This window comes from Lepidochelys kempii, chromosome 3, assembly GCF_965140285.1.
Source record: "Lepidochelys kempii isolate rLepKem1 chromosome 3, rLepKem1.hap1, whole genome shotgun sequence".
Classification (NCBI taxonomy): Eukaryota; Metazoa; Chordata; order Testudines; family Cheloniidae; genus Lepidochelys; species Lepidochelys kempii.
The window spans coordinates 189,775,044-189,795,521 of NC_136382.1; the positions used below are offsets into that span (position 1 = coordinate 189,775,044).

General features: G+C 38.3%; 1 long non-coding RNA gene across 8 annotated transcripts in view; it reads left to right on the plus strand.

Annotated features, from left to right (window-relative positions):
- The window catches only part of LOC140909618 (uncharacterized), a 754,751-nt gene that overhangs the window by 421,749 nt on the left and 312,524 nt on the right, over positions 1-20,478 (plus strand). For all 8 annotated transcript variants that reach the window (XR_013635609.1, XR_013635607.1, XR_013635614.1 and 5 more), the window contains exon 3: positions 7,923-7,950. This is a non-coding gene — a long non-coding RNA (uncharacterized LOC140909618). The remainder of the gene's footprint in view (positions 1-7,922; positions 7,951-20,478) is intronic.

A 20,478-nucleotide genomic window follows, 5' to 3' on the forward strand; every position in this document is an offset into this window, starting at 1 on the left:
TCTGGGCTCCGAAATGTTAACTGGATAGTAATGTAAGTTATTACACTCATTAAATTAGGCCACAAACAAGTCAACAATGATTCAGCAAAATGGTTTTGTTTGTATAGTGCAAGGAAGTCTGATAGATATCCAGTCAAACATTTATGGCTAAATGGATGAAGATTTTAACATTACAGCCTAATAAAAACCCCATACTGTGTGATTAAATAAGAGGGAAAGCAGTAAAAAAGAGAAAGCATAATGATGGTAACATGTAGGTCAGTTACAATTTAATTGTCATTGCACTTCATTGCTAACATATCAATTCTCTGCTGCTTAGCTGAGCAGAAAACAACAACTTAACATGTACAGTGGGCCCACTGACTACTCGTCAAATCCCCACTTCCATCACCTGCTTTTGTCTACTTCCTTAACAACCACATGAAGTCTTCCTGCTTTAATAGGATAATCTTGCTGAAAGCTCCTGCTGATTGTGTCCTCCCTACGTTCAATGCATCAGTGATCAGTAAATTTAGTTCACACTCTACATAGATGCTAAAATTAGATTGTTGGCATTACAACTTTCAATACTCCTGGAACAGGAACACCTGCTTGCAGATTTATATTGTTTTGTTTAATGATTTAAAATAAAGATAGCCTTACAGTGGCAATACTCTGATGTACTATATTGGAGTAACACAATGGCTGATCATTTTTCTTACTTATCCCATTTATACTATATTTCCTTGCCATATAAGGTATAGCTTCATTATCATTAATTGCAGCTTTAGAGACACCATGGACATTTATTCCTGCCAACTTTTCCAGAATTTTATTTTTTCAATGTTACTGAGTAAAACCAAGTGGTTTAGAGAGAGAGAGAAGAAGAAGAAAAATCAGTGTGTATTTATTTATGTATTTTAATCTGTATAATTAATTTCAAACAGATTTTGGATTTGACACCCTTTATAAATGTTAGCTCTAAAGGACTGTGTGTCTAGCACACTTATGCTGATCTATAGTAAAGATTCAACAGAGTACATACCCAAACTGTTAATTCAGACACCTAAAGTGACATTTTTAATCCAGCTTTGCACAGCTTATTTGTATATAGAATAGAGCACTGCTCTCAGGTGTTTTGGGTTTTTTTAAGTGATCCAGCTGGAGCTACAGAACTTTATTAGGATGATTAGAAATGTCTGTCCAAAGCCCCATTTCTTGTAAGGTTGCTAGGAAGCAAGCCCACCGCAAAAGCATTAGTTCAAAATGTTGTTAGAGTTCACTCGTCCCCCAAAAAAGTTTTTTTTTTTTATCGTAATGATTAAGCGACTGATCTAGCAGAAGATATCCATGGCTTTCAGAGCTGTGGAGACCTTGGAGCAGCAAGGCTAATGGCTCTGTTGGGACAAAAAATGTGTGAAATTCATTAATTCATATTCAACTTTCTGTTCACACGTGCAGGGTGCTCAGTTTTCAATCGTGAGCACTTAGAGTGTCTGGTTCCATATATGTGCGCTCATTTTGGAATCTAGTTGCTCAAATATCCATTTTTGGCACTACTATAGTGGTTTTACACATCCTAACACAGAAACAAGTGACCTAGCATAGATGCCTACATTTGAAAATTAGATTCCACATCTGTTTTCAGACAAAATACGCTCATCTAATAAGACACCATGTTACAAAACAAAAAAATCCAGGCTTTTCCATAAAAACAAGCCCTGGAAAAGTACAGATACCAAGACTTCTAAAGCAACATAGTAACATACCATTACTGCAGTCATCACAATGGCTCTTCCAACGTTATTGTCCTAAATATCTCATTTTACTCATCTAACTCTTTTTAACCTATCTAAAAACGTTATCTCAAGGGAGATCTGATGTTTAAAAAAAATTGCAAGAAATTAAAGAGAGATTTGTGCCCTGTTCCAATGATTGTTGCAGTTACTGGCAGTCTGTCCAGTGATTTCAACAGGCATTAGTTGAGGACCTTGATTAATTTCCAGAAATGTATGACTAAAAGAGATGCCTCAATCCAAGATTCTCAGGGCAAAATATTTGCAATACTTCTTAAAAGTCACTGTGCTGGGTAGGTGTAACTGGATACTTGATGGGCAGTTTTATAAATGCCATTTCTTTACGTCATTGCCTGATAGTCTGTTACGTGGTTCTGCAGGATGGGAAAGTGCACAAGGACCCTCCTATCATCAGCTTGCACCCTGCACACCATCCTGTTAAAATTGCAGCCCCTACACTCTACGGAGCATCGGGACTGTTTCTTGTGGTCATGCATCATCCCAAAAGGAAGAGAGCTCTAGATCCTTTGCTCCTTTGCATTGATCTGTAAAGTAGAACTAGCAAACCTAGCGTAATGTGCTGCATCCTGTGAAGGGGTTTAAGTGCAGACACACTCCCGTGTGCAGCTAGGAACTCAAGGAAGCATTCTGTCTTCCAGTAGCAAAATATTTCCTATGGCTCCTTATGCTGCAGTATGTCTCTACGCAACTGCTCAGCATATCCACTGACTAATGGGCACAAGAGAGCCCTACAGAAATAATGCATACTGGCGGCTTTAGAGTAAGTGGCTTACAAAAGCCAGGCTAGATAAAATGCCCAGATGTGCGTGCTCAGAAGGTTTATTGGGAGTCAATAAGAGCAGCAAAGGCCCATTTTCTGAGTATGCTCTTGAGGGTTTAGTAAGATTAATATTTATGTGTGCAGGACTATAAGGGGCCAATCCAGTATTGCGTATTGCCCATACCGGTTTGTTACAAATGGGATAAAAGATGAGGCAGGACCCAATGCTTGATTCACTCCCACTAGTGTAGGGGAAAGCAGTTTGTACCCCACTGTGCTGCTGGCGACAGCTGCACCCAAAGAGGTTTCAAGCCCCTGAACACAATAGCAGGATGGTAGCAGCCCACTTTTTGCCTCGCAGAAAGCCACTTCTGGACCTCCCCAGGAGTTAAGTGTTGTGGGCTGGTTAAACATGACATCTCTGGTTTAGATAGATTTTCCACTGCTGCAGGCCTGCAGCCCAGGTTCGTCTTGTTGCTGCTAATGTATTCCCAGGGTAAATCAAGCCCACAAGTTGGTTTTGGACAATGACTGTAATCATGGCTCAGCAGCAGCATGAACAACAAGAACAAAGGATTTGACACAAAGTTCCTCCTCAAGTTTCTTGAGGTTTTTAGGAGAGTGGTGCTTATAAGAAGAGGAAAAACTAGCGGTACTTACCCAGAAAACAAAGAGAATTCCCAGCCTGAGTGACAGTAGAGCCATGTAACAGTTGTTGTGACGTTCTGGTTGCTCGAACGCCTCCCCTTCATTCTGATTACCAAGAAGTAATTTTATAATTGTATTCCCTTTTGGAGCCATCACTCTCTAGCCCTGTTGTATGATTCTGCCCTGGTTGCTTGTTATCCAGTAAGGATTTTGTAACCTCTCACAGTGGTGTAAAGGGTAACTAGACCCCTTGGGCCTGGGTATTTGGGGAAGAAGAAGAGCACCTGAATTTTCCTATTAAGTGAAACTACCCACCATGACACAGCATTTTTGCAGCAACTTTGACCTTCTTAGGCATATGACCCTCCGTTAAAAAGCTTGGCTAATGGGATTGGTGCAAAGCTGACAGGCTAGAAGAAACAGCATTTTAGGCTAAGAAAAACATTGTTTTTCCAAGTAACATGGAATATTTTCATAATTTGTAACCTTATTGCCTGCTGACTGAAGGGATGCCAGGCTTGATTATAGTCACTCTTATATTCAGCATCATGGGAGACCAGATCAGTAATGTTCTATATTCTGTACCTCTGCACATACCCCACAGCACATCATGCTTCTCCTGAGAAGGTGGATGCAGCCTGCATCTATTACCTGGTTTGCAAGTAGGGCACATGCTTCCTTAACCAGTGTGCTTGGTAGTATTTCATATCTATGTGAAACTGTGACACAATTTTAGGTAGCTTATTAGATTGATGATTGATGACAGACAAAAGAGGATGTACAGTTATTCACTGACATTCATGCTTGCTTTTTAAATATCATCCTATATTGTTTCAGATCTTGATTTTACACTCAAGTGCTTAAGCTCCACATTAGCACACCCCTTTCCCCGCCTCTAAATGAACACATCCATTTTAATAGACTAAGTATTCCAGTGTTTTTGAACAACTTCTGTATTTTCCTCCACTCCTTTCTCCTCTTCATGCTTACCTCTCACCCTCACATTGAACAACTATTTTATCCATTAATTGTAAATATTTCCCTCTACGTTATGTTGGACCCCAGCTATTTCTTTTTTTCTTTCCTTATTAAATTATGTTTACCTGAACACATCAGGTTCATTTCACCAAGGCAGGATGTCCCATTAAGCATGACAAGTGGAAGGTTGTGAGATTAATGCCTTTCTTGAGCTTGAATTAGTGTGTCAGCATCTTTTCAGACCTGGGACCACAGAACATAGGAAGCGTGCCATAATGGACCTTAGCCTTTAACTGAACTGCTCTAATATTATTCCTATAACAAGACTACTTTTAAAGAGGCTCATTATTGGCTTCATTAGATGTGTTACTTGCATCAGTGGCTGTAGTTACTCGTATAATATGAAAGAGGTTAACATAGCATATTTTTTATGTATTATATGGCATCTAGCTTGAAGTAGCCAAAAGGTTTATGGCGATGTAATTGGTAGTTAGTGTGAAATTTGTAAGACAAATAGACAATACCTAGGGTAACCCCTATAATCCTCTCCTTTCAGTTTTTTACAGCCACCAAAGGGCCTCATTAAAACAGCAGTCAGCACCTTAGTGAAAAGATACAGTGCTTATAGTGCCCAAATGTGACAGAAAATCTGCATTTTGTAAATCTGACACCTTTGATAGATTATACAGTGTGAAGCCATTGCTTCTAAGCATTATGATAACGCTTAAGGTTCTCTTCTGAATCCAACCGTGCTATATTCACTGGATATAACAATGTGAAAAAAGAGCTAGTTGAATAAAATAAAGCAGGGAAGATGGAGATGAGCCTCCTTCTTTGATACAAAGCTCATCTCATGTAATGGGACTGGAAAGCGATAGTGGTATTCCCAAACATTACTTATATATGGGGATATGTACTTGTTAATATGGGCAAAATGACTGTTCAATGTATTAAATGCAAAATAAATTATAATTAAACAAATTTCTAGATTGTTGAATGACTATTTTAAAAAAATCATATATATAATAGTGATTGGAAGGAGATTTTTTTTTCATTTTAGAGGCCAAATTCTGCTCTCATTTACACTCTGTAAATCCAGAGAGACTCCATAGACTTTAGTGAATTCAGTTCTCAGTCACACTAGTGTAAATCTGATGCAACTCTGTTGATTTAAATGTAATTCTGTCAGATAGTTACCAGTATAAATGAAAGAAGCATTTGGCCCTCTGTGTTTATTTTTATTAATAATCTGAAAGACCCATAAAAATGATAAAAATGCGTAATCCAGGCTCCACATATCATGTATGTGGTATGTGAAAGCTCAATTTTTTAAATACATAATCTAGTTAGTTCTTTTTAACTATATACAAATTTATTTTGTAGAGAGGGTCACGTGGAACTGAACACAAATGAGTTGTAAACATTATTCTAGGTGCCTAGGTTACATAAAAATAGTTTAATCACAAAAAGCAACCTCAAACAACTTGAGCTCCAAAGGTGTAACTATGCTCCTCCTTTCCATTTAAGAGCTGCAAACATTCAGAACTGCAAAAAGTGAAGAACTGACCAAAAATAAAATGAAAACTACTACCAATGCCCTCTAATCAGTTATAGTACAAGGGGTTCTGTAACATCTTGTTTGCTCAGTGATTTGGCATATAGGTTAGAGTATTTATTTAGGATCTAAATGTGACAAGTCTTTACCTCTTCATTTAGTCACTGCAACAGTTCCTGTTTAAATAAGAGCTGCTATAGACAATAGGGGAGAAGTTTCACTCAGGTCGCTGACAAAATATAACACAGCTATTTCTATCTCAATCCCTTTGATTATTTCTGTAAATACACCTTTCTGTTTTACAACAGTAAAAATGCAAAGCAAAAAGGAGGTAAACATAAAACCCTCTTACTCCATTTTCACTGTTCTCTAACACAGTAGGGACCTTATTCTGTACCTACTGATGTCTGACAAAACTCCCATTGACTTCTAGTGAGGCAGAATCAGGCCTCATATACCTACAGAACTGGAAGTAAATAATTCAAGGCAGCTCCATTGTTATGCCATTTTAAAAATAATACCTGTTGATAGGGAATGAGTCTATACCAGTATTTGTGGACTGAAATGTATCGCAGCTCAGTGTTTCGTTTAAGTAAAAACAATATATAAATTATAGGTTTGAACACAATAGGCTAAATTCACCCAACTGTAACTCCATTAGATACTCTATGGAGTTACTCTAGGGGTAAATTTGGCCCCATGTTTATTATATTATGGAATATTAGGAAATTGAAATTTCTTCATGAATTAAATATTTAGAATTCCAAGGTCTCTATCAACTGTGATCTACAATTTTCTAGTGTCTTTAAAAAGATAAATCACATTTCTTTTGGGGTTGTCAGTTTTTGTTGATGACATTAAGTCGACTCATGAGTTTCTTCAAAGAAGATGAATAATTTTCTGGCTACAAAAGAGATACCTCCCTTTTGTTTGTTTGTTTTGTTGTTGTTTTGGTGAGCATTAGTATAATTGCTTGCAAAGGGGAACATTTCAATGCAAACCTCATTGCAAAAAATGGTCTTTTGAGGGCAAGAAGGCCTCTGCTAATAATGATTTGAAAGTACTATTTATATCTTCTGTTAAAGAAGTCTATTTACTTTCAGATGGGTTAGCCATCAGTTCTCAAGGTTTGGGAGATATAGCTCCTCTCAGCTACATTCCTGGTTTGAAAGTTGTCTGGCAATTATTCTTTGTGAGAAGAAGAGATATGGGTTATAAAAATGCACTGTTTAAGACTATCACTAAAGAGAAACAAAAACATCTCACTCTTGTTTACTGTTGATAATCAGTAGGCTAGTTGTCTGGCTATACTGAAAGAAGGAGAGGAGACACTTGTTATGGATTTTAATCAGGCAGCAACTTTATTATATAGATGTCTGGGACTACCCAGCAGATAAAGTGTACAGTGCAGGCAAATCCATGTTTATTCAAATCATTACCACCTTTTGCAGCAGTTTCTGACATCATCCCAGCCCCCCCCCCACCCACCCCCGGCCATAAAGCACAGCTGCCTTCCCTCGGCAAGCCCAGACAATGTTCCCCCCACTGAAGGTGCAGTCAATCTTGGTATTAAGGTTGCCTTTGAACTGAAAGGTGCATGGAGTTCAGGTGGCAGAACTGGAGAGGCCCACTTTCATGTCATGCAAAGTGCTGGTCCTTTTTTCTCAACTGCTGGTCTTATCTTTACTGGAGTATGGCATAATTTGAATACTTACCACAATATTAGTTTAAAAAATGATTAAAGCTTTAATGCTGGAAAAACCTTTGCAAATTCCAGATACCTTGGACAGTCAGCCTAAGTGTGTATGTGTGATTCTTGTAAGGGAGAGTTAGCCATTCCTAAAAGCTAAAGAAAGGTCTTATTTAATCTTACATGAAAATATGGAACAGTACATACCAAGTTTCCTGAGTCCTAGGGTAACAGAACTGATCTGAATTTAAAAACAAAAACAAACCATGAACTGGCTTATGTGTAGGTAATAATATTTTAATCAGACAGAAAAAATCTTTCAAATTAACTTTCCAGCAAAGTCTAGTTTTTGATCAATTCCGTTACTTGCACTGCAAAATAAGCTATAAGAGGGCATTTATGAGTATCATGTCTGGGATTTTCAATTCGGTGGATTATTCACATCTGTTAGGTGAGAATTACAGAGTGCTGAAATAATGTATTCTTATGTTTTAGATCTATCACTGCGAAGGGCTACTGAATAGTAAGTATCAACATCTGTATTACTTCTTTGAGTTTTCTGATTAAATGTGTCTAAATATTTCAGATGCTACTGGAAATAAAAAATAAAAATAGTTTCAAGCTGCAGTCTGATGTAGGATTTCATTGAAACATATTAACAGCAAGCATTAGTTAAGGGATTGTATGTGCAATTAGCCCTAAATAACATTAACCTGGTGTTGTGATTTGTATTATTGAAAGGACGTTAGGCTCTTGAAACTGTAAATGATGGAATAAACATAAATAAAGGTACCTGTATTTTGACAGTGATGTTCTACCTCTGGTTCCTTGCACACACAAAAATCATTCAAATGCCTTTTCTTTCTCTGACAAAAATATTCATTAAAAACATTTCACTGTGCTGCCTTTTAATATAGCGCGGGCATTCAACCTGCGCAGGAAGCTTCCTGGAACCACACAAATACTGTGTAATTATCTCGTGGCTCCCTGCTGGCTGCTGCATATTCCAAGCACAAAGTGAGCAGCACATTTCTAGAGCCTGACTTCTGTCTTCATTGTCCCTGCTTGGAATATGAAGCTCCACTTCATTATAGCAGACCTGATCAAACTTGATAGATTTAGCCATTATTCTTGACTGTGTCAACTTTCTGCAGCTTTTTTTTTTCCTTGGGCTCTTTTGTTTTGCCACCCAGGGAATGCATCTTATTCCTAGGCTGTTTCTCTCTCTCTCTTCCCCCCCTCAAACAAACCAAGCTTTCAGCAAATAATACTCCTTGTGTATCATGTGATTCAAGGAAAATAAGGCTTGCAATTTTTTTTATCAATTGTCCTTTATGGTTTTTATTGACTATTTTTTTCAGTTTGTGTCTATAAAAAATTATGCTGCAATATTGATGTAAAATACAGGAAAAGCTTTGAAAATCCTTTTTTTTGTTAGTGGTACAATAAATTTGGCATTGTGATTTTTTTTGTCTGTTTGATGACAACCTTCAAGTAGCACTTTAGAGTTCATATTTTTAAGAATCATTCAGACCAATGTATTTTGTCAAATTTTATAAATCATTAATTTGTTTAGTTAACCTGCAGATGTCTCCCTACATTTTTTTGCAAAAGACATTAGATCAGTCTCTGAGCAAATACAGATGTTGATACAACTGGTTTACCATAACCGATTGCTCTGTAGTTTTTGGGACAACAACAGAGAAGTGCAACATAGCTATAACAAATGTTTAAAATATTGAGTAAAATAAGCAGCATTATCATAGTTAGTATAATACAGATCCATCAAATTGCCACAGAAGAAGTTAACCAATATGTCAGAAATTTACTACTGAATTTAAAATACTTAAAGGGTCAGTTCATCTTTACGATAGTTAATGAACATTTTGTGATGAAGCTTTTCAAGCTTTAAGTTTTAATTATAGCACTGGTTATATTTGAGAATACATTTGACAAGCTTTATCAAAATGTGGAACAATGGTTTGGAATTAATTTTTGCTTATTAAGTAAGAATTATGAATACAGTTAAAACTTTGGAGAGAAAAAGGTTTCCCTTTTTTGTTCCCCTTTTGTTTGCAGATGAAAAGATAAAGGATGTGTTATAATTTCCAACAAGTTTACTAAAGTATTCCTATTGAGGTTTATTATATAGTACCATGTAAATACTGATAGAAATTGGGATGGCTTAAATTTAGTATTATCCTGTTTAAATTAAAAAACATCATTATTTTTAGAGTGGCATTTTCAGTCTCACCAAAAGCTTCTCGGCATCTTAAAATGTAAATTGCAGAGAAGCAACACAAAGGATAAAGAGAAAATTTTGAAGGCAATCACAGTGATCACTTAATTCAGTCTCTGCATATCCACTTGGCATAAGGTAATTAGAGTGCCACATTGCTGTAAAGACAGAAAGCTTAGGGTACCATTCTGACTCACCCAGACGATAATACATGATTAGAAGTCAGTGACAGATCACAACTGCTGAATGACCCACCAAGGTCTTATCAAGGGCAAATCGCATAATTAGCATGCACTTCGCTGGCAGAGGAGTACAGTGCTATTGTTCTGGCACAATCAAATTAGCCCAGCCAATGAGGTCAGTGTTCTGTGACCTTAGAGACATTTCATGTTTTATTTTTCTCCCTCATAAAAAAAGAAACAAAAAACACTTAAAACTGAGCTGAAGTTCTTATGGACACTGAAAATATCTGTTATGAAGGCATTTTTGGAATACACTCTGCTGACTCCTTAGTTCATCATGTATGGAATAAAGGAGTCGGCTAATGCAGTCTGACCCTGAGGGACACATATGTAATGGAGCCACTTTGACAGAAATTCAAGCATCTAGTGAGGCCTGGAACTCAATTCATTTGCCCTGAATGCATCCACAACATCCACATAACCAAAAAAAAAAAAAAAAAAAAAAAGCCTCCTTGCAAACATAAAATCTCTACTTCGTTATGATAATTAGCACAATTAACTTGATTTGCTCACTTCATCTGTATTTTCCCCAAGCCTTGTCCGTTTTATTTGCCTCCCCACCCCATTTCCTTAACAGAGCGCTCAGCCCAGAGCGAGGTACAATGGGAATAGTAGACACCAACAATACTTCAGGCATCCCATCAGTGGAACCCTGCAAGCTGAGCACTGTGTAGTGCAATGTCACAGTTAAATGTCACATAAATACTCCTTTCCCTCCCTCCTACTAAAGGGCTGCGTCTTTCTTTCTGAAAGGTAAGGTATTCACCTGCTTAGTGGAGAACCAGAACTTCGCTGTCTACTGAACTAAGGCCTATGGCACTAGAACTGTATTGTGAGTCTCAAGATCAGTAAGTCCCATGAACCTAATCCTTTAGAGAGATGCTGAACTTCTGCCTTGGATGTGGCTTTCTCTTTGTTTTCTCAGCTGAAATACAGTTTTCAATTTGTTCACACACTCCTTAATTGTACATTCTATAGGAAAAGCGTTTTGACATTTGGTATAAATGGGACTGTGTATCATTTTTTAATTATGGCTTCACCATTAGGTTGTGCACATTTTGAACTGCATATCCCAGCCATTTCTGGAAAACTGGATCAGAATGGGTCTATAATAAGCTCTCTCATGTGCACTGTTCTATCTCTTAAACCTGCCACTTTTACTGGTTTTGTTTGTTTTTGGTTTTTTATGGTGGGTTAAGTTAATTTGAGATTGGAACTCTAAGATGTTTATATGTAATGAATTTAAAGTTGAACTTTCATGTTCAGTCTAAAGAGAAATGAAAACACAATATTCAAATAGATATTCATATACTTTCAAGTATTTATTCCTAGGTCTTTTTCAGACATGATTGTTGTTATCTACAGTACTTGTGCATTAAAGGTTTCTTTTCAGTCCTCCTGCTCATTAATACTAATCAACCACAATTCTTTGGTTGTGACATCACAACTGTTCTCACAACAACAGTTAATAATGTTACAACAGAGGACCGTGACCCTGTAGTTTAACATGCTAGGGAAGAGGTTGTGAGGATGCGATCTACTGTTTATAACATTCTTTTCTTTGATAATTAACCACTGTGGAAAGGATAACAGCCAATGAAAGCTAAACTGACTTATGTTTAAATAATATGTTTTCAAAGTGTCATTGAGCATGAAAGTTCATCTTTGAGTCAATTAAGTAATTCCAGCTACAACTCGACTCCTTATATAATTGTTCTACTTTGTGACGCTTGAGCTCTAATAGGCATGTCTTTTTGCAGTTGTACTGTGTTGCTTGACCATTTCCAAACACATCTTTATTGGTAAATAAACAAAGGTTTTTTATTGACCTATGATTTATGAAGCTGAGCTGCAAGAATTTATTAGAGAATTGAGTTTAAATTAATGCACTGTCCTCCCCAAGAATTAATTCCCACAATACATTCCATTTATTGCATATGCCTAGGCCAAGTCAGTTAAGTGCATCAACAAAACTTTTCCTTGTCTAGCGTAAAGATTACGACTAAAGGTCTCGTTGATTGTGCAAATATAGGATCATTTTTTTCTTGAGAACTAATATTGGTTGTCTTTAGAACTACAACAGTATTCAGTCTATTCCAGAGGTCACACACAAACACACATACACATGGAAAAGTTATTCCATTGCTGGGTATTTATCCCATGTGGTAACTTTTTTTTAATGAAAAAAGATAATATTATGTACAAAACCAGTTATTCTAATTATTCTAGACATATAAATAAATGAATGTAGGCTTTATAAATATTGACTTACTTCTCAGACCGGCTGTAACTGCTTTGCAAATTTAGTGTATGTGTGTAAAGAGAGAGAGACAAACTGTGTGTATGTACATACATACTGAATGTGCCTATGCATGTACATATGTAATATATATAATAATTCATATTCCCATAAGCTTGGTAGACATTCCTTTCTTAGTCATACAGCCCACACCATGAAAGTCCCCTAACAAACAGGATTAAAATTCACTCCTTTCAACCATCCCAGGCATTTATTCCTTCCTTTTCATTGAGCTACATTTGTCTGATTTAACAAGATAAGATTTGAGTGCTGATGCAGCCCGTTGTTAATGTAGCAGCCGCATCCACCATACCATCGACACTCTGCATCAGAGGGATGCATAAATCAGGTATTCAAAAAAAATTAGATATGCAGCACACCAGTTTTATAGTCCCAGCCTCAGAAATTGAAATGGCCCAGATTAATGTATTATATCTTACACACTGTCCGAGTGAATCAACTTTAATATATTGAACAGATTCGCAGAACAAGACTTTGTTATCTAAGGAGCACTCGGAAGAAGGAATTGACCTGAGGATTTGATTTGGTTCAGGTAGTTCATGTTGTACAGCAGCATTTGAATAGTTTCACATAAAAATAAAATTTGTATTAGAAATATTTCACATCATTCTGAGCTTGTTCATACTGGAGCTTTGCAGTGGGCAATATTATAGAAACAATGTCCATCCGAGAGATGATTTTAACCTTTGCTTCAGATATGTCAAAACAATATAATGTAATTGTAATGCAAAGTGCCGTTTCATACCAAGGGAGCTTGTACAGACTGACTTTAACTAGTTTAGGTTTATACTGAAAATGAAATGCCCATTGAATTTCATATACAATAGAGCCACCACCATTTACACCATTCTGTTCACAGAACATATGTTGTGTCTGAAGCCATGCTGTGAAATGGTTTCTTTTGTACTCTGTTGCCAATCCAAAAAGGGACCTTTACCTGTGTGATCAAGGACAGAAGCACATTAAAATGGTGAGCTCTCCCCCTCCTTTTAGGATTGGGACTGGCAACAATTGCCATGGCTAGAGCAGGGATTATGTGGGCATTTACCTACTGGCAAATAGAACAATAGCCTAATTGAGTGAGATGGAGTGGGACAAGACAGCAGAGAGCTGTTTGCTGAGAAGATGTGAAGCATTTCTGAGGTGCAGTTTGCTCTGCTTTTTCCTTTGCTCTGACTATTCTGTATAATCTACTAGTGATGGAAAGCAGAAAGAACATGCCCATATCCTTAGGAAAGTGTTTCCATAGCTCTTCCTGCTACTTAAGGTCTCATATCAATGCCACTTTAGAGTGGGTTAGTGGCAGGACTGGCTTTAGGGGCAGGCGACCCAGTGACCACCTGGGATGCCAGACTTAGGGTGTACCGGGCTTGGGGTGCTGTTTTTGTTGTTAGCAACAAAAGGGAAAACAGACAAGGGCGAGAACATGAAGGGAAGAATCAGTAGCATCCAGGTAAGGATACTTGAGGCTGAATCCAAGGGTTTTCTTCATGCCTTGTGGCTGCCATTCCCTCAGCCTGGTTCTGTAAGATGTGGTATCATCTTCTTCAGATTCCATATCTCTCTTTGGAGCACTGCAAAGGAAATACGTCCTGTTTTCAGCGTCAACTATCAGGTGGAAAATCCTCACGGACAATGTTACTAATCTGACAATGAAGCTACTAAGTGACACTTGCTCGGAGAGCCACATTGACAGTGTAAGGCCAGTGAGGTACCAAGTGACGATACCCTGGTGGCACTGGCTCAGTCGAGTAAAGCCAAGGTTGGAATCTGACATGAGGTGAAAATCCTGGCAAACCAGATCACTGATTTCAAATTTCTGGTCTCAGTTGTGTTTTGGCACAATATCCTGTTCCAAGTAAATGTGAGCAAGGCATTACAAATTCAGTCGATGGATATCGCGACCACTACTACTTTGATGAGAAGCTGCCTTGATTTCATTGTGGCCTACAAAGACAATGTATTTGAAGGTGCCATCACTGCTGCCAGAGAAATGGCAAGAAAACTTAGGAGATGAGCCTGTCTTCAAGGAAACTTGTATTCATCGGAAGAAGAGACAGTTTGGTTACAAGGGCAGAGATGAGGTGACGGGAAGCTCGGAAGAAAAATTCAAGAGGGAGGATTTTTTGCTCACTCAATGAAAGGTTTGGACAAATGAAGCACCAAGAAAAAAAACCTCGAGTTTTTTGTATGACCTTAGTAAGCTGATGGCAGACAGGAAAACACTCTTGAATGATTGTATGGATCATCACCAGATGCTGACATATGGGAAATATTCGGATGTCAATGATAAAGACCTCTGTGTTGAATTGGACAACATCCGTCACATTTTGCCACACAGGAAGCACTCTACACTTCAAGTTCTCCAATAATTCATGATGCAGAGCTGAAGGACACTTTTCCTAATGTATGGATAGTTTTGAGGATTCTGCTCACACTGCCAGTCACAGTCAGGAGTGGTGAAACACAGACTCATTAAAATATATCTTCAGTCGAAGATGACCAATGAGAAACTGACATCGCTTGCTATTTTATTGCTTGAAAATGCCATTGGACAATCTCTGGATCTCTCTGAAGCATGGTTCAGTTTGTGAGGGCAAAGGCTAGAAAAGTAACCTTTAGAACTAAAGGACTAGGGTTAACATTCTAAGGTTGTCACATACTGTAACAGTATTTAATACTGATCCACCCAATGTTGGTGCACAGTTCAATTTCTTAATGTTAGTACATTTCAGTTATTCTTAAAATTAAAATGTTTCTATAAGCTTAGAGGAAACTTTTTTATTTGTTTATATATGGCATGAATAAATACAGATTTACAGATCTTAGCATGCAAATTTATCATCTTATATGACAGGGACAAATCATGCATGGACATGGTGCAATGTGCTACAAATGCAATAAAAAATAAAGGGAGGGGGCACCGAAGATGCTCCTTGCTTGGGGTGCTATATGGCCTAGGGCTGGCTCTGGTTACTGGACATTGTACTGGAAGAGAAAGGTAAACCTGCTGTTTGAATTCACTCCAATCCATTCTTCGGGAGTGTCCATGCAATGGGAAATAATAGCTTAGCCCTTTTCCACACTTTTATTAAGGAGTAATTGTAAAGTGCTTGCACCAGTAATTTTGCTGTGTTAATTAGCACTGAAGAAGAACTCAAAACTGGAGTGATGAAAAAGTGTATTTGGCACTAAGTGCCAGATTTTTAAAGGTATTTAGGCACCTATAGATGTAGGTAGGAGCCTAGTGGGATTTTAAAAGCATCTAGACACCTAACTCTTTGTTAAGTCAATGGGAGTTAGGCACCTCGGAATTTCTGAAATTCCCACAGTGGGAATCTGGCCCTAAGGGGATAGGTGTTTTTAAGCGGGCACTTTTGGAGCAGGGTTTTTATTTTTAGTTTTGAAAAAACAGGTAGCTTGTGTTGAAGTCTAACACAGCTATGCAGTGGCTAGGGAGAGTAAGACCTCTTCTGCCTCCACACAGCTCTGCCAAACTGAAACCAATCATGGGTCCAGGTAAGAGAGATGGGGAGAATACAGTGCACTGTCCCAGTGTTCCCCCCATTTCAACAAAATGGTCAGGCAGGGGAGGAGCCAACGCTTTGATGTCCCTATGTGCTGGCCAATACATTTGGCTGGACGTGGGGACAAGGGCCGTATCAAGGCAAGAGGGGAGTATGGTAGAAACTGTGCTTCAGCGGGGTGTGTCTGAGGCACAATGCCTCCTGGGGCAGAGCAACTTACTCAGTGGCTTTAGCTTTGGGCTCTACGAAAAGGCACACTTTAGCCCTTTCTGGTATGACAGTGTTGAAAATGTGCAATGATCTAACTCTTATCTTCATTTTATTAGACACATGATGCACTAAACTACATGAGTTTGTTTTTTAATTATTTTTCAATAGGAAAAATATAACATATTAATGTAAGGGACAAATACATTGGACTATGCATGTTATTTTTTAACATAAATGTAACAGAGCAATAAATTAGATATCTAATATTTTTCAACATCTGAAGCCCCATGCCACTTTGCATGAATTATTGTTCCTTTCTTCATTGGGTCTGATCTAATATTATAGATCTGTACTGGATAGAGAGAAAGATATTATTATCAAATGAATGTCTATTGTGTTCTTCCCATAAGGAAGAGTCTTCAGGAAAACCTTAGCGTTCATGCAGACTCAAAGAGAAATCTTCACGTATCAGAGAATTCACCATTCTGTTGTATATTTAATGTATAATAAACATAAATGACTGTCTTTTTGTGCTATGCTTGTATTGCACATAGCACAATAGGGTCCTGGACCATGACTTGGATCCTAGGCACTTTAGTAATACAAATAATAAATATTAATAACCTTAAATACATGTAGGAATACTAAATTTTAAATGTTTTAAATTAGGCTTAAATTAGTGTGTACTTGTACATAGTTTCTGAGTGGGTGGGTCTACTCCATTCCAATTCTCTGTTAAGACACCAATTCAATAAACCATCCCTATTCAGCAAAGCACTTAAACATGTGTTTAGGTCCTTTGCTGAATGCAAATGGATTAAACACATGTTTAAGTGCTTTGTTGAATCGGGGTCTAAGTCATCTCAGCCTTGGGTATTTTTTCTTCCCTTGCAATGAATACCTCACAATTAAATACTCACGTTCCTTTTTTGTTTTTAGTAATGCATGTTACTTTTATTGTTACTTTTTTTCTCCCAAAAGAATACGTTATCAATTATTCAGAATAATAATAGAAACAATTATTTATCTGAGAGCCAAAGCATCTAATACCATTCACACCACTATTTAACTTCTCAAACAATCTGCTGAAGAACAGTTATTCCAATGCATTTAATGCAGCAGAGTCTGTATCTTCCATCTGTTCTATAAATTAAACCACAGGTTGATCTATGTAGTTATTAGCATCAGTCAAAGTTCCAAATAGATCTGTTTTGCCAGTAGAGGAAATCCTAAATTTATCAGGAACAATAATGCACATTCCCATCTCAGTCTAAAAAGTTCCATCTTCACATCCCCAAAACCTAGTATTTAGACATGTAGTCCAGGTAGATTCTACCGCAGAAGTCAGATTTGATAGGGATGTTGGTGGTTGTACTCTATTCATACATTGCCACAAGAGTACCTGCATCTGTCTTCTAAAATGACCAGCAGAGAAATAGTTAACAGTACTGATAATTCATTTAGCCTAGGTAAAGAGGTCCATCTCTTGATTGTTTCTGACTGTGGCCACCGAGCACAAAAAATCTGTGCAGATTCAGTGCAGGTATCATGGGATGCTTCAGCTGATAGGACTTCAGAGGGCCCAGAATGAACACAGAGCTGCCTTGCTTGGTGAGTCACCTCAGGGAGATTAGTGGTGCACACACAGACTGACCTCTTTGGGTGGGGTGAATCTTCTTTAGGTACAGTAGCTTCTGCTAGCCAGTAGGGTGCAAACTGACATAAGAGGCCTGTTTCCTGTAAATTAAAAAAAAAAAGTTTGGTAGTTATTGAAAAGTTGGAGGAAAAAGGTGTGTCCTGGCAATGTGTTAGAAATGTTGATAGGCTGAGGTTTAGGTGAATTTCTGGCCAAAGTGTATTCCAGAGGTGAAGGCCTGTAGCTGAGGCCTGCTGTCTCTGAGCTGCTTTTGAGATACAGTTGGTTGTGTGACAGGTCAGAGAGAGAGAGAGAGGGAGAGGTGGTCCTTGAGATAGCAGAACAACCAGCTATTTGGTGCCTTGTTCATCTGGCAGTTTATTGGAAGACAATGCAGAGAAGAGGTGAAATATGCTCTTGTTGGTGAGTTTCACTTAGAAGGTGGGTAGCCTCCTTCCACAAAAAATGAAATATCTGCCTAACCTCTTCCTTTACTTCCAGTTTCAGAGCATTGCAACCATTAAGACTTAGAGTAACACAGAGATGGATGCATTAGAATAGAAAAGGGGGAACCCCTTGGCAATTCAAAGCCAGAAATGTTTTGCTGTTGGCCAGTTTTACTATCTGAGACGCCAGCAGCAGAGAGGTAGCATGTGTGAGACTCTGAGATTGTGGACACTTTGACAATGGGCAGACTGGTGACCACAGGTAATGGAGGAGTTTTAGATACTGCCAATTCCTCAGATGTTTCCTTTCGACAGTAAGCATCACTATCCACTTGCATGGATTGAATTTAAGCCATATGGTTCTCATCCAAGTCCCTGTCTCTGTTTGGCATATGGACAGCAAGGAAATTTCTCAAAGTCTAAGGAAAATAATTTACGATGATACAGCCCATATTGCCTGGCGGCATCACTTACAATGTACATTGAACATGAAAGGTGACCAGATTGATCCCTGTTGCCCCCCACAGCTGAGACACCTTAGAGAAGAAGAGCACCTTAGGGAAGAAGAGCAGTGACTACCATCACTGTAGTCTAAGAACTCTCCAACAGGATTGCACAGAAGCACTCTCAGGTGGTCTCTTCCCCTACCACTTTTCCAAATAAATCACACTATGTGATTACAAAAGTCCTTCCCATCTTGGGACTCTAAAGTCATTAAGGCTGAACTAGTGCTTGCTGCAGACGCTGGATTGAGGCTTAACTCTTTACCCGAGCACTAACCCAGCTCCCTGGCTGCTGCTGCCAATACATAGATTCCCTAAAGATTACTTTGACTCTCAAAGCTGCTTTCCTTGAATCCTTTCTTACTGATCCCCCCCTTTAAAGGTCAGACACTCCTTGTGCAAGCCCATTTCTGGTCTCTTTTTTCCCAAGTTGGATGCCCAGAATCTCCCTCTCTCCCCTTAGTGCCTGCCTGTCTGTCTTTCTTGTGCCTCCTTCTGTTCACACAGGATGGCTTTCCTAAACTTCTACTCCTCAAGCAATCTGATTAACCAAGAGGGAAGGATTCAGCTGTCTGTCTAAACATCCTTTAACCATTTCAAAAGCTGAAGAACCAGTTGGACAAGAAGTTATGGCCCTTTCAGTGTTCATTACTTTACCATTTAGGAAGGATAGAATCATAGAACTGTAGGACTACAAGGGAGCTCGAGAGGTCATCTAGTCCAGTCCCCTGCACTCATGGCAGGACTAAGTATTATCTAGACCATCCATGACAGGTGTTTATCTAACCTTTTCTTAAAAATCTCCAATGATGGAGTTCCCACATCATTCCTGGGCACTTTATTCCAGTGCTTAACTACCCTGACAGTTAGAAAGTTTTTCCTAATGTCCAACTTAAACCTCCCTTGCTGCATTTTATGCCCATTGCTTCTTGTCCTATCCACAGAGGTTAAGGAGAACAATTTTCTCCCTCCTCCTTGTAACAACATTTTATATACTTGAAAACTGTTATCATGTGCCCCCTCAGTCTTCTCTTCTCTAAACAAATCCAGTTTTTCCAATATTCCCTCATAGGTCATGTTTTCTTGACCTTTAATAATAATAAGAAAACCTTTTGTACTGATAAACACCCATTTTTTCATGATTTGTGTGTATAAAAACAAACATCTTCTGTATTTTCCACAGTATGCATCCGATGAAGTGAGCTGTAGCTCACGAAAGCTTATGCTCAAATAAATTGGTTAGTCTCTAAGGTGCCACAAGTACTCCTTTTCTTTTTGCGAATACAGACTAACACGGCTGTTACTCTGAAACCTGTTAATAATTTTTGTTGCTCTTCTTTGCATTTTCTCCAATTTGTCTACATCTTTCCTGAAATGTGGTGCCCAGAACTGGACACAATACTCCAGCTGAGGCCTAATCAGGGCAGAGTAGATTAGAACATGTGTCTTGCTTGCAACACTCCTGCTAATACATCCCAGAATGATGTTTGCTTTTTTTGCAACAGTGTTACACTGTTGTCTCATATTTAGCTTGAGATCCACTGTGACCCCCAGATCCTTTTCCACAGTACTCCTTCCTCGGCAGTCATTTCCCATTTTTTGTATGTCTGAAACTGATTGTTCCTTCTTAAGTGGAGTACTTTACCTTTGTCCTTATTGAATTTCATCCTATTTACTTCAGACCAGACCATTTCTCCAGTTTGTCCAGATTATTTTGAATTTTAATCCTATCCTCCAAAGCATTTGCAACCCACTCCCATCTTAGTATTGTCCGCAAACTTTGTGAGTGTAATCTCTATGCCATTATCTCATTGATTAAGATATTGAACAGAACCAGATCAGAACAAATACCTGCGGGGACCCCACTTCATAAGCCCTTCCAGCTTGACTGTGAACTACTGATAACTACTCTCTAGGAATGGTTTTTC